The sequence below is a fragment of the Amblyomma mixtum genome, chromosome 3 (genome assembly GCF_055824585.1).
Source record: "Amblyomma mixtum isolate Tamu chromosome 3, ASM5582458v1, whole genome shotgun sequence".
In the NCBI taxonomy this organism is placed as follows: Eukaryota; Metazoa; Arthropoda; class Arachnida; order Ixodida; family Ixodidae; genus Amblyomma; species Amblyomma mixtum.
The window spans coordinates 273,893,431-273,919,186 of NC_143014.1; the positions used below are offsets into that span (position 1 = coordinate 273,893,431).

Sequence of the window (25,756 nt, forward strand, 5' to 3'; positions counted from 1 at the left end):
GCCTGAGGTGAGTAAAAACAGCTGAAAAATACTGAGAAAAATATTCAGTGGGAAGATCTTAAGGCATCTTGCCCTAAGGCTGCCCTGAAAAGTGCCTTTTTTGCACCCCATAGCTCCAGAAGCGAAGTTTGCAATTTTTTTAATCGGAGGGTTGAAAGAGCAAAAAAACATTTTTTATTTTATCGGATTGTACCAGTTATAAAGAAGTTCTGAAAAAATGCTGATGCGCAGGAAAAATTTTTTGTGCATGTAATGAGGCTTCAAACTTGCAACTTTGCGAAGTGCCAAAAACAACATTCTCCACCTCTTGTGACATGCGATTTTTTTCCGAGAAAACTACGAAGCTTCTTGCAAAACTAAGGTTCATTCCTTTGTGTGGACACATTTGCCCGTCATATATAAAAATTTCATTGAAAACAAAAAATGGTCATGGGACCTCGATTACCGTTCTTATCTGAACACGCCCATATATATATATATATATATATATATATATATATATATATATATATATATTGTTCAGCTGAGCAAACTTATGAGTTCGGTAAACGAGCCAGAATGGACAAGGACGAGGGAAAGCTTCAGACCACTAGCCAACATTCCGGCAAGAAGACGTCTTCGTCTGGGCAAGTCCTCTCGTCGGAACGTTGCCTATAGCGCGTGGAGGCGCGCACTCGACCTTTGTTCATTTTGCTTTGTGAGGCGCGTAGTAGGGCGGACGCCAGTAGGGCGTCGGGCCTTGTGCACGTGTAGTACCTGGCCTCTAGGACGGCGAGAGGAGTCATGACGGCTGTGATGTTCCACTCGGGTAATGTTCCCTTTATCAAGGAATCTGAGGGGTAAAATTTGGCGTAGCGGGAACTTTTGCGGAGTTTCATGGACTTTCAAGAACGGACATTTTTTTTTCTTTTAATTTGCCGAGTTTACAAGCCGCTGCAAGAAAAATGGCCCGAAATGGAGATTGCTGGGTCTCATTTAGGGAACTTTCGGTTACGGTATGGAACATCGCTGCGGAGGGCTAGTGTTAAAAGGGGCAAGCGATCTAGTCGCTTTTTTCGCAAGTTCGCAGAGTTTTTGCGACGCCCACCTCGCACAAAAGCGGCTGGCTTCCACTCCGGGCGCAATCCAGCTGCTCACAGCCTTGCGGATCATCGTCCCTGGCACATTATCGACAACTCACCGCCAACAAACAACGGCAGCCCGTCGCACGCACGCCGAGCGTTATGTATGGATCCGCGACACGGATTCACCCACGCGTGCACGCTCCCAGCAGCGAGTGCGCGCTGCACAGCCTTCTTTTCAACAACTCTGTTGGAACAAGGGCGATAACTGCCGTTGGAAAGGAGTGGGAGTAAGAGATTGAAGCATGCGGGGGAGGGGGGCCTCGAAATATCAGGAGCGCGGGCACAAACGCGCGCGCATCGGACGCCTGTGCGTGCAGCGGTGGGCGTTCCCCTAAGGCTGCTGCTGTCGCCATTCGCGCATGCGCGCCTCTGTCACGTGATCCGATGGACTGCTGCTAAGCGAGGGCGGGTGGCCGGAGCGCACGGCCGCAAAGAGGCGTCGGAAAATCGTTATCGACCGCGTGGCGGCGGTCCACTGTTCTGACGTTGCGAGTTGTGAGCGCGGCGCGCCACTCAAAAGTGCGGCAACGTAGCGGCGGCAACAGCGACGTGGCGCGGACGCAGCCGGCGATTTAGCGAGCTCTGACCGAAATAACTCTTGACGCTCACGCGACGCGCTGGCGAGCGTTGGTGCGCGCTGCGCGTCGATAAAGGGGAGTTTTGACGCTCGGTGGATCCAGGTGCCCGGCCACGTTAGCACAATGGTCAGTGCTTTTGTGTGGGCCAGCAGAATGGTCGATGGTGGCGTCTCAAGCTCCACTCGCAGCCGAATACACACAAAACAGCAAGCATTCCCATGCAAAACTGGCCTCCGTGCGTTTGTGCCGCAATGCTTTTTTATGGTGAAATGTATGGTAATGAAAGTAAAACTGAGTGGAAAAGGCTCGTTGATAAAAGTCACCTTGAACACAGCAGAAACAGAACAGGCATCTAAACGAACCCTTCGCCATACGTAGTACTTCTAGTCTACGTAACAGAAGGGAAGCACTGACAACATATTTCCCTGTCAAAATCAGGATTTTTGTGCTTATGCTGTGGCATTCACTCACAGAATAAAGTTCGAAGCAAGCTTTTTCCGCGAATGTTTGAGAAGTCGGACGTTCGGTCAACCTCATTTTTCAGTGTAGGCTATGGTCCTAAAGTATTGAGAATTGTTCAAATGCAAAATGCACGCACTGCCTCAGCTTCGTTGTAAACGAGGTAAAGAAAGACTGACGTTATCGACTATGTGAGCGCTAAAAACACGCTGGAAAATGCAAGAATACGTCACACGAGATGCCCATAGGTGCCTGCCGAACGCGATACTAAGGGGACCAAAAATTCTCCATCGTGAAGAGCAACCGAGGCGCGCTTGACGCTTTCCGCTTCGTTAATATAAGTAGTCATCTGCCCCGCGGTTACTTGAGGTAACTTCAGTATTCAGGAAATTCGGAGTACGCTTGTGCTCTACGCAGCACACGGTTAGACGGGACCCAGTCAAGATTTACATAAATTCACTGTACTGGTGGGCGCTCATGATGTTTCTTAATTTTAGCAAGGTTACGAAGTTGCGGTATGGCCTATGTAGGCTCTGCAGTGCAAAAAAATAAAACAAACGTGGTTATTTTCCTCATTGAACAGAGCACAGGGAGCTTCTCTTGTCTTGTGCTGCACTTACCGCCTGCAACGCTGTCATTTACAATAGAGCCCCACGAATTACCCTAATTCGCTACTCTTCTTAGTTCTGCTGAAAGCAGCTACTCGGCACGAGCGCTGTCTTTCTATTGCAACTTGCACACCAACGACATCTTATGAAAAGCGATCCCAGCTTCGCATGCAATCTACGCTACCAAAACTGAAGATAGGAGTTTATTCGTCGACACACTATATAATGCAGAAGTTTCCCTTGAAGTAAGTGTACCGCATACTTGATGCACTGGGCCATTGCTACAAAGAACTCAAGGACTCTAGGTAGCAGCGAGAAGTTTTTCTATGCAAACGTTACATGTAAAAACGCCGGTTACTACGACTACTGGGACCGGAAAGTATTTCTAATTAAGACACGGAATCTATATCATCATAATCAGCGTTTTGTGTGCGTTCAAGAGGATACTTGTGGGAATAACAGTGCCAGCTTCCTCGCTCGCCGCGCAGTCATGCGCGCCCTGCAACCGACGTAATGCTTTTTCCCTCTTGCTTGGTGAGCCTGTTTGTTGGTAGACAGCAACAAAAAAAAAAAAAGCTATGTTGCAGGAAAATCTCTGTGCGTAAACGCTCCGAAAAATGGGCGGTTTTACTTGCAGTACAGTTATGCTGACGAAACAAACGGCATATCCTTGCGGAGAGCAATGCAATCGCGTGCGGTACATCCTGGGGTTGTACCACTAGTTTGCACGTATGCATGCCTTCCGCCTACATGTGCCTACGTAAACAAGGGCTGCAGTTAGAAACATCGAAGTGCCATGTGACCGCATTCACTGAAGTATCGGTCTGCCGCTACCCAATTAATATCAGGCCGCCGCGGTGGCACAGTGGTTATGGTGCTCGGCTGCTGGCCCGAAAGACGCGGGTTCGTTCCCGGCCGCGGCGGCCGAATTTCGATGGAGGCGAAATTCTAGGGGCCCGTGTACTGTGCGATGTCAGTGCGCGTTAAAGAACCTCAGGTGGTCGAAATTTCCGGAGACCTTCACTACGGCGTCCCTCATAGCCTGACTCGCTGTGGGCAGTTAAACCACATAAACCAAACCAAACCAATTAACATCACCAGAGACCTTACTCTCAACAGAGAACTTCCTCTCAACAGGTTTCTGTGCGCCGCCGCGGTGGCTCAGCGGTTATGATGCTCGGCTGCTGACCCGAAAGACGCGGGTTCGATCCCGGCCGCGGCGGCTGGAATTTCTTTGGAGGAGAAATTCTAGAGGCCCGTGTACTGTGCGATGTCAGTGCACGTTAAAGAACCCCAGGTGGTCGAAATTTCCGGAGCCCTCCACTACGGCGTCTCTCATAGCCTTAGTCGCTTTGGGACGTTAAACCCCATAAACCAAATCAAACCAAACCAGGTTTCTGTGCCTTGTCACTGACAACAGTCTGCCGTGAACGAAACTAGTCGACTTTTTCCGGACAAAATTGGAATTATGAAGGTTTTTCTACACCTCATCTGTAAAAACTAGGCCCCGTACGAACGCGTCCCACTTCATATGTACAATGTTTTTTACGATGGCTGCATGCATGTGATCTAGTCTGTAAGCTCTGCCAAGGCTGACCAGTAGCTGTTAGCCCACGTAACAGAGAGCGCAAGGACGTTCTGCGCACTTCCGCCCGAGAGAGTGAAGAAGCTCGTGTATGTCCACTGCCTCTGTGTGTCCTTCACGAAAACCACTTTGATCTTTTCTTCTGCAAGGCGGTTGCGCATCCCTTCCGCCGTGCGGAGTCTCATGCTTACCAACTTCCGAATCGGTGTTTGCCAAAAATATGATCGTGGACGAGATACGTTATCCACTGCTGTGGTCTGCCTGAGCAATAGGTCGCGGACTGATGGCATGATATTGGAACCGCAGCCAAATTCTGAATTATTTGATTGATTTTGCTGCAGAGACACAAGTCGGCGTTATAGAGGGGAGTGGGTTATTGCATGATTCTTTGAACAATAGATCCAAACAATAAACAGTGCACAAGCAAAACAGCAATTCATGAACGCAAAGATTCATGCACACATCCTAGCGTAAAACTATCAAAGCACAAGAAAAAAAAAGAGTTGTGAAACTTCACTTGTACTGCCCTTAGTGCGCGCTGTAGAGATATAGACGCCTGCGGGGCTTGTAATGGGAGATAGCAATGAGTCAGATGGAAATGGCAATGATTGTATGCCGCGTTATTTTTACCCTTACAAAAATTTTTAGTAACATTCTTTAGAAAGTCTTTCGACAATTGTTAATAGAACCTATCAACATTGAATAGAAAGTCTTTTAAACGCCTTTGTACATTGTAGTAACAACCTATCAACCGTCTTCCGACAATTGGCCACCGATATCCAAAAGACTCAAGTACATAGAAAGTCTTTATACTTCCTATCATCCCCTTATCGAGTTTGTATACACTTCCTACTGACCCTTTACCGACAATGTCTACCAACACCCTATTAACGGTCTTCCGACAATTGGCCACCGTTATCCAAAAGACTCAAGTACATAGAAAGTCTTTACACTTCTTATCAACCACATACCGACAATGTCTACCAACACCCTATTAACGGTCTTCCGACAATTGGCCACCGTTATCCAAAAGACTCAAGTACATAGAAAGTCTTTACACTTCTTATCAACCACATACCGACAATGTCTACCAACACCCTATTAACGGTCTTCCGACAATTGGCCACCGTTATCCAAAAGACTCAAGTACATAGAAAGTCTTTACACTTCTTATTTATTTATTTATTTATTTTATTTATTACATACTGTTGGCCTCTCTTTGAGGCCGTAACAGGATTGGGTGCACATATGCATACAAAAGTACACAATAAAAGACTGCAGAGAAGGAACTTTTCACTCTCATAGAAAGAAACATGGTAAATGACACATGGTGACAATGTTAACCGTTTTGAAAGTGGTTTGCTACCTTCGACACGAATGCTTCAGGAGTGAGCTGGCTTACCATTTCAGAAGGCAACATGTTCCACTCTCGGATTACATGCGGGAAGTATGAAAATTTGAATGCATCACTGTGGTATCTATATTCGGATAAATGTTTTTCATGTTTTGTTCTTGTGACACGTGTATTAGGCGTAAGCAGGTATCTAGTTTTATCAAGTTTTGTGCCGTTATTCAAGAGGAGGAACAAGAACTTAAGCCGCAACAGTCTAGCTCGTGTGTGAATTGTAGATAGGCCGGCTTTTTGTAAAAGCAGTGAGGGAGAGTCATGGCGACTGTATTTGTTATAAATGAAGCGGACAGCTTTTCGCTGAACACTTTCTAATCTATCAATATATTGTTTAGTGTAGGGCAACCAGGCAATAATACTGTATTCTATAACTGAGCGGACAAGTGAAATGTAGGCTAACAGTTTTGTTTCAGGTGAAGCAAGTCGAAGGGAACGTCTTACGGTATAAAGCGCGGAATGTGCCTTTGTGGCAATGTGTGTCACGTGCTTGTTCCAACGTAGATCGGAGCTAATAATCACACCAAGATACTTGAATTGCTCTACTTTTGTAAGGGACTTCTGTTCAATTCCATAAGTGAAGTTTAATGGTTGTTTCTTTCTTGTGACGGTCATGCAGACGGTTTTCTCCAGGTTGAGGGCCATCTGCCAGTTGTCGCACCATTCCGATATGTACAGCAGGGATTTGTTAAGCAGTATTTGGTCGGCAGAGCTATTGATTTCTTTGTACATCACACAATCATCCGCAAACATACGTACTGTTGCATCAATATTCTTGCACAGATCATTAATAACATTAATAACAGATCATTATCAACCACATACCGACAATGTCTACCAACACCCTATCAACAGTCTTCCGACAATTGGCCACCGTCATTCAAAAGACTCAAGTACGAAGAAAGTATAATTCCTACATCAACTTTTGGAAAAGTGTGTGTTAACTACAGAGTACAACACTTTTACCAACATAGTTTTATCACTTCAAAATCATTTTGTGAACACTATCCTGGAGTGCTTAAAGAATAATAGAAGCAAAATGCAAATTATTACATTTATTGTGCACAAGTGTAGTACATACGCGCTACAACACATGCATGATGCATCAAAATATTTTATGGAGAACAATAGAGGAACAGAACATTGCCTTCGGCACACTTCCCCTCAGTTCCCTCTTAGTCATGAGTAGGAACTTCTCATATTTTATACGGGCACTTTTTGTGCCACAGTAGATGAGATTATGCATACCCCTTTGAAATACCTCAACGTACAAATACTTGTTACGCATATCCCTTTGCAGTACTTTGAAGTTCTTGTTGCACATAGCCTATAATTTGCCGGTGGTGCCGAGGTCCCTTATTTTAATGCAGTGCAGAGTATTGAAAACCCTTATTGAAAACTCTGCATAAAATCATACAAACTCATAGAAAATTTATCAGACACCTGACGTTTGAAGATGCGAGAAAACTAGTAAATATAGTCTCTTATGGTAAGTTCTACGGGCAAACCACCTGAAATATTCGGGATTTCACAAAGCGCAATCTTCCTCATTTCATGGTCTTACTGCACACCGTATTTTATGTAGCACCGTTACCTCGTTTGCTTTCTGACATTAGCGCAATTCAGCGCAAAAAAAAAAAAATTCGAAGCCAACAAGTTTTAATGAGCCTCCTGGGAGTATCAACTTGAACGAACGTAAAAAAAAATAGAAACAAAAATAAAACAACGCGCGAGTCGAACTAGCTTATCCTAGAAGAAAACGTGAAATCGCGTTATGGGTTTCGACAAGATCGAAGAGGCGCCGTCGGCGAAAAAAAAAAAAAGTCAATCCTCGGACTCGAGTCTGCAAACGGCGAAAGGGAATGGAAAATGAAAAAAAAAGTCGAAGCGAGGGGTTGGGGGGCGGTATGCAGCCAGTTCTTAGCCGTGAGAAACACGACACTTGCGCTAGCAGCGCCGCAGTCCACAGAGCGGGAAGACGTAAAAGAACAGCGAACGCTGAAAATGCGAAGAGGGGAAGACCACACGGAAGCAGCGGGGATTCTGCGTGAAAAGGGAAGACATAATACGAGGGAGGCTCGCAGCAGTAGAATAACCAGCAAAGTTTGGGATCCGACAGTCCGGTCAGGCGTGCATGCGAACACGCACTATACGCGTGAGGGGGCTTCCCCCCTCCCCCTTGGCACGGACACGCAACGAGTGAGCGGCCGTGATTAGAATGACAAAGCAGAGCCGCCCGCTCCCTTTCCCCCTTTAGCTCCCGTCAGTTAGAACCCGCACGCCGAGGATAGGCTTCGATCCGTGCAGCTGGTCCCCGTGCCAGTCCCTCGCCGCGTGCACTGCAGGCGCCGGGAGCGGGACGCTTGCTGCGTGTTTAGGGGACGAATGAGCGCGAGATGCGCTGTGAGCGTGGTTCGCGCAGGCACACCCGGAGGAAGCTGTCACCTACATTTCAAAAAAAAAAAAAAAAACGAATGACGGAAGAAAGATGATTAAGGCAGTAAAGAAAGAGGAATGGCCTCTTCATGACTGCTTCTCTTCATAGAACGAAATATAAATGACAAGGATCATAAAGAACGTGAAAAATGAGGTGTTGCAACGGTACAGAACGTGTTCTACTTCGCATCACCGTCTTTTATGGGTGTTTTTACTTCGGAAGAGAGATAATAATACTATGAAACTCCGTGGTGCGTGTAATTCTGGCTTCTTTACGGCACCAATGACCGAGTGGCTGCATCATCTCCTAGCCCGAATTACGAAGCGAGAGAGACTGTCAGGCATTACGGGACCTCTCCTTCCGATCTCCTTATGGAGCGCCGAAATTGTCCTTTGACCGTGGCACGTGTTCGTGACTGCTGAAAATCTAACAGCGCCATCATCCTTGCTCATTCCTTTAGTAATTTGTATGATGCACACAATACCCAATAGTAGAACGTGCCTATCGTTGTGTTCGTAATTAAAAATGTTCTGGGGTCTAAGTTATTAAAGTATTGCTTTTGTCGATGCCCGTTATGGAGAGCATGTTTTTGCGGGATGCATGGTAAAAAAAGTACTAGTTGTTGTTTATATTCCTTTATATAACAACGCATTTATGAGCCATGGAGCGGGTTTGTCTCCAGCGTGGACGCAGCAACACAGTCACCGGTAGTATGTGATAGCGCATTACGCTCATAGACTCAGTGCGGAAGTTCCATGTTTGCACGTGTGTTCGTACTGCAGAGGTTTTCAGTGCTTTCTGGCCTCTGCCTTAGTATACAATTCAAAGAAAGAGCTCACGAATCGCAAAGGTCACAGCTTACTTGTTTGCACCCGTTGTCAAAAATAGACATGCCACCTCGTGAGTGTCCCGAGCAGCTTTCTGGCAGTCCCAGGAGACTTGTGTGGGGCTGTTGACACTCCTACGCTTGAGGCAACGAGTAAGATTAGCATGCTCGTACTGTACAACCTCGTAGGAAGGGGGACCAAAACCACAAATGTGAGTGTACGGCCAGGAAGCTGTTTGGGTCAATCCCGAAGTTCTCTGGGCTCTTTCTTTCCAACTACTGTGACACTCACCTACTAACGAAGGCAGTGCAGTGGCAGCCATCATCGAAGCCAGGCCAAGGGTGGTCCTTGTGTGACAAAGAAGGCCTCAAAAGCGGGACAAATGAGCGAGTTTCGGGGCGAGAGATTACGCGTAACCCGAGACGCGGCGCTGGGCCCAGCGGAGCCAGCCATATGTTGCGCTCAGTTCCGCGCCCATTGCCGGTGCTTTCCGTTTGATCGTTTCCCCCGCACGCGGAGACCTACTAAGCGTGCAGATGGCTCAGATAAGCGATCAGAGAACTGATCTGCTTTTTGATACCCAGAGAAGTGGGCGCATTCACTTGTAACTCGCATGGTGGCATGTCTGGGGACGTGTGTCGGTGCCTCGGAACCACGATGCCTCAAAAGATGCATGAAGCAAAACATGGAGTCTTTTGAGCTGAGACTACTTGTAACAGAAAACCGTCTAACAGTCTCATGTATGAATGGCAAATACTCTCTAGAATACTGGCTTTTATTAAAGTGTCAGCGTTAAGGCTCCAGTTCAGCGGAAAACAAGGCGTCGTCCAGGCGGCGTTGTTGCGGAATATTCACGTCACGCGTGCATGTATAAAACCAAAATAATTGAAAAGATTATTTGTGATGTGAATTGGAGCCCGGCGCATATCTCGAACACTTACCTTAATAAAGTAATTGATTTTACGTAAAGAAAATTTTCTATGCATTTTAGTTGGGATTCGAACCAACGACCCGGGGGTTGCCTACAACAAGGGAGGGTACAATGGGAGGAGGGGAGGGGCTGTAGGCTTAATTTGAAGTGTAGCAATGCGGTAATTAGCGAACTAAAGACGTGCTAATTAGATACTAATTAGAGTAATACTATGCGCGTACTCTGCAGTGTGGAAGATTTGAAAAGCAAGAATGTAGAAAATGTGATAAATGTGTGAATGTGAACAAAGAACCGTGAAGAGAAACCTCTGAAGGAAGCCATTAAAGCTGTCGCGTCATACCCTTAAAGGCGGAGCTTAAGTGCCGCCTAATTTTTTTGTTCGCATATGCTGCAAATGCCATATCGGTGTTGAACAGTCTTGTAAGACAGTATCTTGGTTTCCTTCCTCCGTTGTCTGCTGTTTTGTTTTCTCCATGTTGCTGACTCGGTCGGTCGGGCCAGATGCTGTCTGGCCGGCAGGATTATTGGCTCAGTGACTTCCCGACTTGCCGGTTGGTATAGGCTAACTGACGCAGAGGTTCACTCAATGAGAAATTTTGATTGCATTCGCAAGAAATGAATGCATAATCACCTACACTATCCCAGAGTAAGACTGAGTCCTTATGTCAGTCACTTTTTTCATTCTTTCAGGATCATGCAACACAGTAAACAGAAAGGAGTCCTCTACGCACTCCCTTTTATAAAATAGGTGTGCGCTTGATGAGAGCTTACTCTCTATTTTTCTCCCATATAGGCGTATTCGTGTTTAGAGGGTGAGTTTAAGCTTCCGCAAAGGGCGTGCTTCTGGGAGAAAGCGCAGGCCTACCGAAAAGGAGTATGGAAACGGCTGAGCTAGCCTTTCATGCCTCTTTGTGTCTCCTTGTCCATAGCTCTCTGTGTTCATCCACCAAGTTTTCAGGTCAGCGGATCCATGGCCTAAGCTTTACGTTGACCGTCTGCTTGTCTTGTAACTCCACCAATGTAGGCCAAGGTCGGGCATGGCACTGGAGGCAATAATATAGAAGCATGTGTGACATATTGCGAACTTTGGATTCTTCCGCACTGACATCATCTCGCCGTCTCGTTCATAGAGAGGCTGAATGGTAAGTCGGGTAAAAGTGCTGCATGAATTAGCTTATTATCTGAATCCAGTGAATGACGATGATAACCTGAATAAACTACAAAACCCATGTAAGTGTACCATCGTCGCCAAAAGTAACCAGGCAGTGGGGTTTGTTTCTTAGCAGCGGAGCTCTAAATCCATGTAAGGTGACGAGAACCCTTGTCCTCACTTTACGATACCTTTTTGTCATTAGGAGTGCCGTAAGGGCTCCTCTATAAGGGCGAGAAGCAAACCTCGTTGCCTGTCTTCTTTTGGAACAGACGGTGCATCAAATTAACCTTTCATTGCCCAAATCACGAATGAATCAAAGAAAAACACGATGCTCGACTCAAAAATTCCTGAAAATATTTGGTTCAATACAGCAAAAAATTAGGTGTAGGATCACAGTCTTTGCTTATCCCCCTAGTTATCCAGGTAATTAACAAAAACCCACTAATTAACTTTTAAATTATCGTAGCTGGGTGGTTAGTCCCAATTCGGAGTTTGATGTTGCGAACAAGACGATGTCATATCAGTTTTTGAAACGAAGAAAAAACTCAGTTTGTAGAGCACTGCAGCGCGAAGAAATCCGACGCTTTTTCCCGCACGCGACTGAAACTGAGCGCATGAGGAGCGCCGGAAGTATGGCGTAAGCGAAGCGTCCGCTGGTGACGTGTCGGAATGAATGCAGCGCCCAATTTGAATTTGGCGCATGGTAGCCTTAAATGACTATGTGCCATAACGCCCAACATAACACAAAACAGCACACCTCTATATACAGATTTCTTCTGCAAAAACTTTGAGAACGAAAGGTACGCCATAACGCCTAGAAAACCTGCGTACAAATCCTATTTCAAAAAGAAAAAATGGTAGGGCTTCAAAGCAGTTAAACCGAGTAGACATGCGAAAGCATGTGTTTAGCCTGATTCGCTCATGGTTTTGCTTTTCTTGGTCGTCGGCACGTCTGGCGACGATATTAGACTCAGGTCGAGGTTTAGCTCTGCCTCTGATCGGGGTTCAGCTGAGCTGATCTGTTCGTGCTGCAGTTGGAAGTGGATGAAGACGACGATGTGCAATGCACAGCGCAACAATGTGCTGCAGGTTTAACACGAGGGGTGATCGGCTGCGGCGATAGCATGGTGTTCTCGTGCAGTGGCCAGCGAAGATAACATAATCTGTTCGCGCCACCGCGGGTTCGAATCCCTGTCACAGCAATATTTGCTCCATTTATTTATTTATTAAGGTGAAGGCCTCAGCAATGAATCGGCTTTTGCATCTTTTTGGTCTTGAAGTAGAGCTTTCGCTCTGAAAATGAGCCAGATCCTGCTTATGTATACGGATCAAAATTGGCCATATCTGCTCATGAGAGCCTTCTTTGTCAGCTTGAGCCCCATAGGTCGGACTGTTTCGAGAGTGGTTTCATTTACTCCTTCTCTAGCGCTACTTTACCATCTCTCTGAAGGATATGAAGAGAACGGCAGAAGGCCTGAACAGCCGCAGCGGTTTCTCAGTGGTTACGGCGCTCGGCTGCTGACCCGAAAGACGCGGCTTCGATTCCGGCCGCGGCGGTCGAATTTCGATGAAGGCGAAATACTAGCGGCCCGTGTACTGTGCGATGTCAGTGCACGTTAAAGAACCCTAGGAGGCTGAAATTATCCGGAGCCCTCCTCTACGGAGTCCCTCATAGCCTGAGTCGCTTTGGGACGCTGAACCCCAATAAACCAAACCAAACCAAGCATCTGAACCGCAAGACAGCGATAACGCTGAGACCTTTAGCAACGTTCCCAAGGAAGCAATAATGCACCTCTGCTGCGCTGAATGTTGAACCGTTCAGTTGGGGTAGTTGGCACTGACTTCCTCAATTCATTGTTACTGTCGAGATAGCACTCAAACCGGAAACGACAGGATAACCGCTAGTCCTGGTTTCAATCCACAGTGTGAATCCACTCGAGTGCGTTCGAGTAAGAACAGGGCACTCAAGGAAGCCAGGACAAAATTACGACGGCTACAGCATGATTTCGCAAACAAAATAAAAATGCTAAACAATCTCAAAGCTCAAAGCGAACGTTAAGAATAAGGAGAGACCTTTCTTTTGTCATTTATGGTCTTCTTTTTCCACCAACGTATCTCCCCAACCTGCCCCCTATTCTTTGGCGGTCACAGATCGGGTGTCCGATATACAGGGTGTTTCACTTAAGACTTTACACAATTTTTAAAAAAGACTTTTTTGAGTTAGAAGAGCGCTTTTTGCGCCATCGCATCTTCAGTGGTGTAGAACATTATAATGCACCTCAGATGTGCTAACTAGCAGGCTGGTTAACTAATATTGAATAGTTAACTTTGTAACTATTACTGTCATACTTCTTAATTATTGAAAGCCGTTTATCCCACCGTGAGTAATATCCATATCAGTCTTTAGAATTTCGAAAACATTGTTGCCCTTGGCGCTGTGGCTCAACAAATTTTGACTACATCACGCCAAAATACATGCCCTTTCGAGAAGCTTGCAGGCAAAGCAACCTCTACAGTGGACGTAACTCGTGGAAATAGCCAAAATTTGTTGGGCCACAGCGCCGAGGGTAATCGCGTTTTCGAAATTATAAAAACTGATATTGATATTAAGTATGGCGGGCTGCAGGCCTTCCAGTAATTAAGGAGCCTAATAGTTACAAAGTTAACTATTCAATACTGGTTAACAGGCCTGCCAGTTAGTATGTCTTAGCTGTATTCTAAAATACTATAGAGCTGGCAACGCCATGGTGAGAAAAACGCTTTCCTAACTCTGAAAGCCTATTTTTAAAAATTGTGTACAGTCTTAGATAAAACACCCTGTATAAGCAGCTTTTTTCGCGCCCGTCGGCCATATTTTTCAACCATTTTCACATCATCTGGGAACGGACTGGGAACGAGGAAGAGAAGGAGAGCCCTTCGTGTGAGAGGCTCGCGTGTGCCTCGAAAGCAACGCAAATGAAACATAACCGTTAAAAAACGACGCTGGAGCAGGCATGCATCGCAAACGGCAGTAGGAGGGGACGCGCGAAAGGAGGAAAAGAAAAGCACGCGCTCTCCGTGAACGGCTGCAAACAAAGGCAGAATTGCGCGAGCCTGCGCTGTTAACAATGCGACCGGGGCGTTAAGGGGGGAACGCGAACGACGAGTCAAGCGATGGGCAAAGAGCGTTAACGGGAGTGAATGAAGAAAAGAACGAGACGAAAGAGGAATGAGAGCTAAATAGGGCGATAACTACAGGGTGCCTAATAAGCAAGGAGAAAGGGCAGAAGGGCAAAAGGGAAATCGGAGAATGCGCTGCAGGGAACTTGTTCGGGAGGCAGGCAATTACGGCGCGCAGGACTCACCGATTGAAGAAGCCACATGTGTGTCTGAAAAAGCTCGTTAGGCCCAGGTGACGGGCACAATGAAGTGCCCACAGGTGATCCGGAGATAAGGCCGGGATAGGGACTTTCAATGAAAAGGAGCCCCTTTGCGGAGCCCTGGGCCGAAAAAATAGTCGCAGAAACCTTTGTTGGTATAGCGACAATAGAACTTTTAGAAAGGAGTAAGGAAAAGCGTCACGTGCTTTATTTGCGCGTAAGGACACCTATCATACCTTTGTTGCAGCGAGGGGTCAATTTGGCAGCCTGCCTTTCAAGGAATCCTTTGTAAGACTCAACGGCTCGCTCGAGTTTTTACACGTGAAAAGACGAAGAGAAATCAATTTTCTCTTATGTCTTTGTGCTGTGGATTAAAATAGGGCAATTTTAGACCTAAATTAATATTTGCCTACGAATATATAAAAGAGCCCCTCTTGGCTTCAGTCAAGGAAAGGAAAAAGCAAAATTCAGATTAACTCTTCTTTCGATAGGATTGACCATAACCCCGATGCGAGCATGTATTCTATGCAGCAGGTGAGATCGGTTTCTTATTTTTAAAAAATACAAATCAAAAGATGCTGCCGCGGTGGCTTAGTGGTTATGGTGCTCGGCTGCTGACCCGAAAGACGCGGGTTCGATACCGGCCGCGGCGGCCGAATTTCTTTGGAGGAGAAATTCTAGAGGCCCGTGTACTGTGCGATGTCAGTGCACGTTAAAGAACCCCAGGTGGTCGAAATTTCCGGAGCACTTCACTACATTAACACTTCTTTTTGGGCAAGTTGGTTCATATTTGAAAACTTTAAAAGGGCGCAAACACACACGACCACAAAGTACAAGAGACGAGACACAAGCGCCGAAGGATCCTTCACTACGGCGTCTCTCATAGCCTCAGTCGCTTTGGGACGTTAAACCCCATAAACCGACCAACCAACAAATCAAAAGATCGACATCAAAGGACATCTAAGGGCTCGCGACTGAGGCACGTTGCTCAGTGGCACTGAGCTGCACACACAAGCGCACTAGTTAAACGGCGAAAAACCACAGGAAACGGAGCCGTCTGCGCACCGTGCAAGCCAGCCAAATGGGTTATTCTTGAGACGTTTCCTGAACTTGCGCTGCAAAGCGTATGGCTCGTCAGCATTCTGGTTTGGCATGAGGCGGCCCGTTGGCTAGAGACTCCGGACGGGGTCCACATCCGGCAGACGGCGGTAAGTTCGCGTCAACTAAGATTGTTGAGGTGAATATAAAGGGAAAATATTGACAGGGCGAACATGAAACCTGATGCAAGAAAGCTACGATCAGTTGGATTTACCCTCGACGATGACTTTGATGCTCTTATTCTAATGCTTTTACTGGGTCGGTGGCGGCGGAGTGGGGTGGTGGTCGAGGTTGACAGCCGAGGGAGTGGGGTGAGGAGGCGGATCGAGCGAGTCAGTAGGTAAGCGTCCCTCTAGCTAAGGGGATGCGGCTGTGGGTGGTGATTCTGGAGGGCATAGGTCTCACTCACCGGAACTTCACACAGAGGCTTCGCTTACCGAGGCTAAACCGAGGCTTCACATAGACAACGTCAACATTTTCGCCAAATTGTCACTGTTACTGCTTTCGTAGCGAAAAACGAGCGTGGACTCTGTCAAAAATACCACTGTGCTCAAAGCTGACTTTTCTAGTAACCATACATCCGTCTGAGGGGGGAGGGGGGGGGGGGGGGGCTACACTTTAAGCTCTCTACTTTCTGCTTGCCGGAGGAACATTTGTAGTCTGCATCCAGTACGAAGCAGTGCAGTTGGTATCCCCCTGGTGCCCCTTGCGCTGCCCGAACTCGCTCAGCTCATTCAGTTTCACTCGTCGACGTCGTCGTGTTTTGGCAGCGCTGCAAATGGGGGCGTTCATCTCCGGACAGCGAGTTGGTGTATGCAGTTCTTAGAAGAATCTCGTGTCTGCGCCTCAACATATCCTCGGGTCAATGAATCCCGTGGAAACATCATCTCCACTGGAGGGGGCAACATAACTGCGAGGTAGGGATGAAGCAGGCCTTCGCCGCACAAACACCTGTAACCAGTAAGAGTGCGGGAGACCAGTACGGCTTAAAGAGCGTTAAACATTGGGTCATAGAGGTCCAGGGTGTGCAGGAAGTAAATTCGATGACAGAGAAGCCTATTATGGACAAGTATATCGTAGAGGTAGAGCGAAAACAGCAAGGAATGGTTTTATTTTAATTAAAAAAGAAGTGCCATATAGTTTTAAGAAAGATCGGGGTGCCTTAGAACGCGCAGTTAAATAAAGAAGTGCGCTTCAGATACTAACTCGATCCTAAAGCTCGATTCCATATCGGCGTCAGCCCGATTTGTATGTAGTCTCCGGAGAACCTTCGATGGGTAGACTTTGCTACTTGTGTCCGGCCAAACAGAGTTCGCTGCCGAGTCGTGTAGCAGGGCTCTTACGGCACCTTTGAAGCTCCAGAGCTCCGCAGGAGTGAGGGCGAGAGGTTCACTGACCCTCTGGATGTTTGGGGCTGCAAGGATGGACCGTAAGTGCTCTGTTACACGACTCGGCAGCGAAGCGTGCGGGACGGACACTCTGTACAAGGTCTGTGGTACAGCGTTTATCAGAAAATGCACAGCCCACTGCGCTTGCCTCCAAGGCCCCTAATTGTGGCTCGTTTCGAACCGCCAGCGTTTCAAATCCCAATAAGGTGAGAGGAACTCAAGTACTCACCCTTCGGGAGCACCAGACTTTTAACTCTAAATCTCTGTAAGGCGATAACACTCATCACCTTTCAAGACCTTTTTATCCTCAGGGAAGCCGTAAGGGCTCCACGTTCAGAATGAGAAGCCGCCTAGTTGCTTTTGAGAAGGACGGTACATTGAAGAGTTTTTCGGTGTTGTCGGGCAGAGAGCATATTCACTTTAAAAAAGGCATAGCATGTGGTGTGGTTGCAGAGCAAGCATACAGACTATTCACACCTTCCTAGTTCTTTCGAGAAAAGTTATCTTCTGGGCTAAACATTCACCTTATTTCAGGCACTGATTCCTCACAATGAGTTAGGGTGCAGGGCGAAGAGGCATTCCTTTCAGCCTTTGCAAACTGCGGATTTTTCTCTGACCGGGCATTGCCGGTTTTACCTAGGGCGCCGGTTTTACCTCTCGTAGGTCTGTTCTAAAGGGCGCCATGAGTACCTCACAGTACGGCAGACATCTTACCGATGATCTCTGTGCCATCATAGGCACCTGTACTCTTCGGAGCGCACTGACCGGTGCTTTCGACCGTGGCTTCACAGAGTCGCCTCAGCTAGAGTGAGGATGCCTGTTGAAGAGTAGCGCAGCACCTGTTGGCATTGACATTATCATGGATGAAACCTCACGTCGTCAAGGACCACCGAAGAAGCTTGCAGAGAACGGTGAGAGCTCTCTCATTCTAACTGACATACTTAAGAAAGATGGTTTATACGGGGCTTTAATAATTGTCCTCGTCAGGAGGCTAGATTAAACCTTTCATGAGATGAATGCCCTCCGTGCTCCCCGTTCTCAGTTGCTTCCATGAGAAAACGAGTCGCACTTAACTTATCCCCAATTATTCTGCAGCAGTGTATGCAGACTACGCTTCCAGTCACCGCAGATTCAAAGGCGCCGCAATGATATAAGCCTAAAAAAAACAAAATATAAATTTGAGTCAGGGACCCAAATCCATTGCGAAATTTACAGCGAAAGAAAGAGTACGCAATTCAGCGCGCCGGAGAGACAACAAGGCACAAAGGCAAAGCGAAGAAGAGAGCGTAGGGAAGGCCACGAGCAGGGCCGGTGCCCATTCTAGGACGAATCGAGTCCACTCTAGCGTGAGGACCGGATGGACGGTGTGTGTGTTAATAAGCTTCGGCAGGGAAAAGGGTAGCGCGGTCCCTCCACTGCAGCCCGGAACAACACACGGGGCAGGGAAGAGGCGCCACCTAAAGGGTGAGTGGGTCGCGAGGGAAGTGGCTCAGGCGGGCGGCGAACCGGCGAATCTCGGCGTGAGGACAGAACCGGAGCCCCGCTCCTGACGCAAGTGGCGTGCTCGGGACGAGCGAGAGCGCGGCGGCTCCTTTAATTGCGCCGCTCTTTCGAGACTGGCGAGGCGGAAAGCTGCGACACTGCTGGCGAGCAGAGTTTTCGCCTGCACGCGCCGTGCGTAACGCAGCTCGTTAGCGCAAAGCGGACGGGAGCACTCCACGCCCTCTTTCCTCAATTCAACCCTCTGCACTCACGCTCCCCTACCTTGCATTGGCGCCACCCTCGCCGGGCTTTTTCCTCTCCCGTTTCTTCGTTACCCGTGCTAGAACGACATTCTCCCCCACTACTATGCTCCTTGACATCGACTTTCCCTGGGCGCTTATATCTCTTTTGTGGAACTAATATCCTTTTTCGACTTGCCTCCCTGTTTCTCACATGCCTCTTTGAACCTCTACCTTCGACCGAGCACTTTTATTTGTCATTTGAACTCCTTGGCGCTCCCAACTCCTGTGCGAAATCCTGGAGCAGTCCTCTTTAACAGGGGCTGATCGCTCCTTTTTTTTTAAAAAAAACCAGCACCGCGACCTATAATACAGGCATTATATGCAGGCATAATTTGCGCCGATCTTGCCCAGTGACCTACTGAATTTAATGCGGTAAGCGGTCGCAATATTTCAGCACGTTGCCCCCGTTCTTTCGCCAAATCCAGAAAGACAACGATCAACAGTCTCCCTCCCTGCCTCTTGATAAAACAGCTCTGCCCAAAATGGCGCCGTATGCTGAACCTGATCTGCAAAATAACTCGGCACCTCATCAGCGCTGGATTAAGTACGGCCTTCAGCTCATTATGGCCGCACTCGTTTCCCGTGCCAAATATGTTACGTTTGGGTACTGCTTTGCCAAAAAACACGCGCAGTCACCGAAGGTCGTGTGCAGTGAGGACATACGGGCAGTGGCAGACTTCGGCGCCACGCACAGCTGGACGGACAGTGCCGCTGTGCTCAGCTCCCGGCTGTTGATCATGTCATAAGCCATCGTCGTAGCAGGGACGAGCTATGTCACCGTTCCACATTTCATGCGCGGGTGCACTTGACCGTACCACAGGCGCCACTAAGGGAAATGTATTGTGGTTAGCCGATTCGCGATCCGCGCCGCTACACAGAGGCTACGCGGTGGCGCGAACAATCGTGTGGAGAGCCTCGGACGTTGCAAGGAGGCGCATAAATACGCAGACGCTGCTTTTTGCCTACGTTCCAAGGTACGCGCACAGCAGGAAGGCTATATGTCACCCAGACGTGGCGACAACGCGCTCCCAACAGAACGGATTTGACCACTAGGAACCACCAGACGCTTTGACGGCAGAACAGCTGGCTGTTCGGGACGTTCTGATCGGGGCGGAGAAAGAAGCACCGAACACAGCACGGCCCTACGTTTACACCGACAGCCAGGCAGGGATTCGCCTTTGCATCCACCGCTGGCTGACCCTATCACCGCGAAGATCACAGAAGCCAGCAAGTAGGTGCGTGCGTCCCACGCCGTCGACACGTATGTCTGGTGTCTAGTGGAGCAAATCTGAGAGCGACGCTGCGAGCGCCTTTTTGAGCAAGATCTTTATAAGTGCCTCTGCGACGCCCTTTTCCTCCGAATGCGACTCCACCGTGAGTTACGGTAACCGAAGGAGCAGTGGCGGAGGCGACAAGAGCTATGTGAACTCCTTTTAATAGGCCTATGAGCGCTTAATTTTCCTTCTGGCCTGCTACGTGGATGCTAAATATATGCAGAAAATGTCACACACGGTCAATGCAATTCGTGCGGCAGAGTATGCGTGAGCATTAGTGCTCGCCCTGAAGATGGTGGGTGGCGTGGTGCAGTCGATCAATCAGCGGGTGACACGCCGTACCCCTTCGCCACTCTCCTCACCCCTCAACTCTGATAGACGACCACGGTTTTCCTCTCGAGAGCCGTCGCCCCCCGCCTATTGCCCTCCCACTCTTCATTTTCCCTCTGTCCTCTACCTACCTCTCTCCGTAGCCCCTTTTCTCCCTCCATTTTGTCCATTCTCCCCTGAGACTTGACACGCCTCACACCCGATTTTTCGCCCTGTCACTCTCTTCCCTCTCCCACTTTTACTCGAGGAAAATTTCCCTCTCCAGACTCTGCCTTGTCTCGACCGAGGCTTCACATGTCAACGCCAGACACTCTGCGATAATGGGCGTTCTGATGCTGGCTCATTAAAACCCTTCACAGGCAAGGCATTTACGCCGGATGTGAAAGATAGAATGCTGGCGGGCTTGTAGATAGCGGTGACCACGTTCTCAAGATGTGGCACGTATAACGCCCATACAAACGAGCTGACCTGTGTGTAATATGACGGCCCTGTCACCATTAAGAAATTGCTCTGACAGTGAACTAAGCTAATGGATCTGCGGCTGAAGCACCAGGGCCATGTTTCCGGCTTCAAGGAGGAGGCCCGTCCTTCAGCAGAAGTCTGTCGGTCGACAGAGACCGGCATCTTCCGCTGGATGTGAGAACTCCTCAATGGCTGGCCTAATCAGCACAATTGTATGGCCCTAACCCGTACTTTATAGGGACAGGCCATCTTTGCCAAGTAGAGTTTTATAATCATCATCGCGATGTAACCAGGTGCGGTCCTGTGAACAACCTAATTCGTCCATTCGTCCAAAGGCAGGGGAGTCATGGGCGGGAACAGCGTACACTGAAGTGTCCGGTGGGATCGAGACACCAAGAGAAATTTTGAGCTTTCGCTGGTTGTCGTCGCGCCTTCCGTAGACGCTATGCCTTTCCGGTGGGCAGTTTGCTCACTACCCGCTCGGCAGGTTGTGATGGTGCCGCAAGGTCACATGACCTAGGTGGGCCACCTGCCTCCTAGGTTGCTCTCTGGGAAGACCTGCCAGAGCCATGCCCATGATATTTCGCTCACAACACCGACAACACCTTCGCCGGATTTTCTGCGTAACAGGGCCTTTAACGCTGCCGCGTTTAAACAAGAGAGCTGCACCTCTTCAACCCCACGGCCCTTCCCGCTGCTCGTCCCAACAGATGATGCAAGGTGCCTCGCAGCTGCTATGCAGATAAGAAACTGTGGGTGATATAACACTTTCGTCTGGTAGGTGCTAGAAGGACTTCCGAAATGTAGAAGTATAACAAATATCTTGGGGCTTCAGGTCACCGCTAATCCTCTAGCCTATCGTGGCGTCTGGACGGGTTGCGCGTTGTGGTCATCGCACAGATGCATGCGGTGTACGTAATGAGAGAGCAGCTGATTATTTATGTTTAACCAATAGTACTTATTACCATGTCGATGAAAAACTTTTGTGAACTTGACTGCATGATGAACAGTGCTGAATGCAGTCTACCACAACGGGGCTGGTGGCGTTGTAATGTTGCGCAGAGCAAATCCTGCTGATAGTTTCACAATTTCACAACTCCATACGAATGCGGATGAGATTAAGAAGTTTGCGGGTATAGGGTGGCCGCAGCTGGCACAGGCCAGGGTTAATTTTGGTCTCTGGTAAAGAATTCTAGATGAAAAAAAAATTACCATTGCTCCACTACGAAATTTTGTACAGCCCGCAGCTTAACTTTAAGATGTGCAGAATGTCTGTTAACAAAATTTTTGCCGTCTGCCTATCTAACTTCCCGGCTGTGCGTATCGTTTATTCCTCTCAGTGGCGAATAGTTCCCCAATATTCTCGTCCTCTGCTGGCCAGACCTCTTTTCCTGAATCTTCTCTGAACATTTGCTCTTTTCGAATAACGTTCTGTGGGGCGAGTATTTTCTGGCATTCCTCAGCCTTCTATCGTTCAGCGACTAAACTTGAGATGCCAACGAAGGCTAGCACTCAGGTCCACGCAATCAGCGTAACCAGGAAGTACTAGAGAAGTACGATATCTGTAGGTCTCTTAACTCGACTTCAAACACAGCAGTCCTTCAGCCTCAGTCGAGTGGCCGTGCTATTTCCTTTATCCGTTTGGAAACTTTTTCTTTATCTGTCGCTAAAATTTGCTTTTATCTAGTACCTCAGCAAGCCGAAGACATGAGTGCCCACGTGGTGCCGCGTAGGGCCTTCCGATTGGCGCGGTCGGAGCAATTGGCTGCGGCGAGCATCATGGAAATGAGGCTTAAGCGCGACGATCACCGCCAACTTCCGGTTCTGCTTCCTGTTTCCCGTGGCAGATGCCTAACGACGTCCAGTGGCGATTGAGAATTGGCTGCCGCCCCAGTGGCCGCCGCCGGATCTCGAGACGCGCTTCACTGCGGGGCAGCTTCCGGCTAATGCCCGCGTAGCACCGCTTCCGAATCTCGCGCTTCCGTTTCCAATTCCACTTCCGCTCTCCGAAGAACTTCGTCTTGCTGGCGTTTTTGCTGCGTCTCCCACGAACGTTGGACGTGACTATTCTGGATACGCCTTTTGGGAAGTTTTTTGGCTTCTACCTCCCCCCTTTCTTTTTTTTTCCTTCATTTGTCGCTTCGACGTCGATTGGCCAGTGTCAGCGGCGAAGAAAAATCTAATCACGAGTACGAAACTTTCAGGAACAGAAACGTGGCCCAATGTGTCATCTGCATTTCACCAAACCTCCATTAACAGAGGCAGACGCTACGGAGATAATCTCTTTTCGGGACCAGAAATTGATGCACACAGCGTCGTCAGCCATGAGGGTGATAGCAAGGCTATCCAGTTCGCTTATTAATGTCATCGATCCCGCTGACTTACTTGGAAGCCGCCAAGAGTGTTTCGTTTACATGTGGAGTACCTTCTTCTGCATATGCGCCATGCTTTCAGCACTGTCATGTCCAAAGGCTTAACTTCAGAGCCATACACAGCACGTGGATATTCGACTAAAAGATCTAGCGTGCTCAAATATAGTTGCTCAAAAACACTGGAGAGTTTAGCTAGTTGGAAGTCGCCGGCAGAAACGCCGCAGTATGTGCGTAAGCAACAACGGCAAAGGCCATCACAGTTTTGCATTAGGATTGGCGGTGCCGTAACGTCGAATACGGGCGGGAAAAAGATTCTCACCGACTTCAAGAACGACCCCAGTTTTCTTTGGCCTTGTACAGCTTTTGTCAAAAGGGAAGATCCCAAAGGGTTTGCTTCCAAGCAGGGGAACGGAACCCTTGTGTAGCATCCATCGTAGGTCTAAGGTTTGAGGGGACGAGTAACCGAGATTCCACCATATTCCAGAGATTTGCAATGATGGTGATGCATAACAAGCCGCGCAGCAATGCCCAGAAGCAAACTCCTTGGGCTGTTTAGTTTTGACAAAGGTTATACATTGCTATGACCGTCTCTGCAACGATAAGTGTCTTCATCGCAGAAAAATAACTGATTCACCTCCTAGTGGATGAGAACGTTATTCAGGCAGACCTAAAGTCGGCGAATGTGCCTCGTGAAATCACATGATTCAGCTAGGGCGTGAAATGAGCGTTCTCTTGGAGCGGTGGGGCGGTGCAACTGTTGTCACTAGATCACCTAGCTGGAGATTGAGAGGTCTGGGAGATTTCGTGTGTCGACTCACATGCAAGAAGCGAAGATCGCGAGCGAGTTCACCATGTTGTTGCACAATCCACATTAAGGTTCTGAAGAAGAGGCGTCTCGGTAGGTAACTCAGGATCCAGGTAGTTCGTTTGGATGCTGCCTTTGACATGCACACCACAGCCGCTCTGCAGGAAATAACACAGATGACATCTTTGCTTTCAGCAGTAAACCACCCGTTTCACGCACAGGAGTTCGTTTTTAAGCATGAAATGCTTTTAGCTCCCTTTGTCGGCAGTGTGGCAACGTCCCGCCGAGACCGAGAGCCAACATCCGGGCACTGAATTCCACTCATTCGGGCACTGAATTCCACACATCCGGGACCTGAAACGAGAGCATCCGGGCACCGTACGAGATTTAGCGAGACTCTCTAAGTTCTCCTACAGGACCGGCATACAAGCGCCGGTAGCTTCGCGCCGAACGGGTGGTGGCGTTCCTCCCTTCCTGTACGGTGCGGTTCGGGTGTCCACCGAGATGACAGAGAATTGGTTTGGTTTATTGGGGTTTAACGTCCCAAAGCAACTCAGGCTATGAGGGACGCCGTAGTGAAGGGCTCCAGAAATTTAGACCACCTGGGGTTCTTTAACGTGCGCTGACATGGCACAGTACACGGGCCTCTAGAATTTCTCCTCCATCGAAATTCGGCCGCCGCGGCCGGGATCGATCCCGCGTCTTTCGGGCCAGTAGCCGAGCGCCATAACCGCTGAGCCACCGTGGCGGGGCAACTGAGAATTACTGCGTAATTTCCTTTCCTCAAAAAGCGTCGCGTTCAAAGGGCAAGGCATCGCGCCGAACGGGTGGTGGCGTTCCGTGGACTGCTGCAACACGCTGTCGCGTTCCACTCCTAAATACGAAGCTTAAGGTGTCATTAATTAGCAGTTAATTAGTATTTAATCATTAATCAGTAATTAGTCACTAATTAGTAATTTGTCATTACTTCGTCATCAATTATGTGTGACGTAATCCACTGGTGACGTCACCAGTGTCACATAGGCAAAGTGGTGCGGAAAACACTTTCGCCTCTACGCACTTGAGACAGTTTCCGACGCGCTGCATATACATTCTTGTCAGGCCTGCGTCCCGTCGTGTCCGCGTACGCTTCGTGTTATGCCCGTAAACATTTCATGCTTAGTCTACTCTCGGTCACGGGAGAGGCAGATATTTTTGTTCCAGGTCTACATTTTTTATTTTATTCGTATCCTGTGTTCCGATTTGACCAAGAAGGGCATCTTGCTTCCTCATGGATTCGGAGGGCTGCTCCGGATCGCCGGTTGGAGCTCCCTCTCCACGGGAGCCGCCGCCGCTGACGGAGCACAGTACCGTGTTGGTGTAGAGGCGAAGGAGCCAACGCTCCTCGCTTTTGGTTAGCCCTTTCGCAGGGAGATGGAAGCGGCTATGCTGGGTTTGATATAATTGAATAGTGGCTTTGTAAGTCATAGCGAGGTTAGGTTCCGATACCTCAGGCGGCGAGTGTCGAGGCGATGCCCGGTGGTTGAGTGCGCTGGCTGAGGCGTCTGCAGCCTCGTTTCTCTCTAGTCCCGCATAGGCTGGGGTCCTGATGACGACCCGTGTGTCCGGGAGATCCCGGTACTCGCATCTATGTGAAATTTTGGTGGCTCGTCGAGATATGCGTTTTTGTTGTAGATTCCGGCGGAGGTGGTTGCTGAAGAAAACGACATAAGAAAGTACGTAAACACAAAATCTATCCATGCGCAGTGTCTGCAGTAGAATGAATGTAAAAAAAAAA

At 48.5% G+C, this 25,756-nt stretch overlaps 1 pseudogene; it reads left to right on the top strand.

The window, feature by feature from the left end:
* The window catches only part of LOC149354889 (uncharacterized), a 115,778-nt pseudogene that overhangs the window by 1,783 nt on the left and 88,239 nt on the right, over positions 1-25,756 (top strand).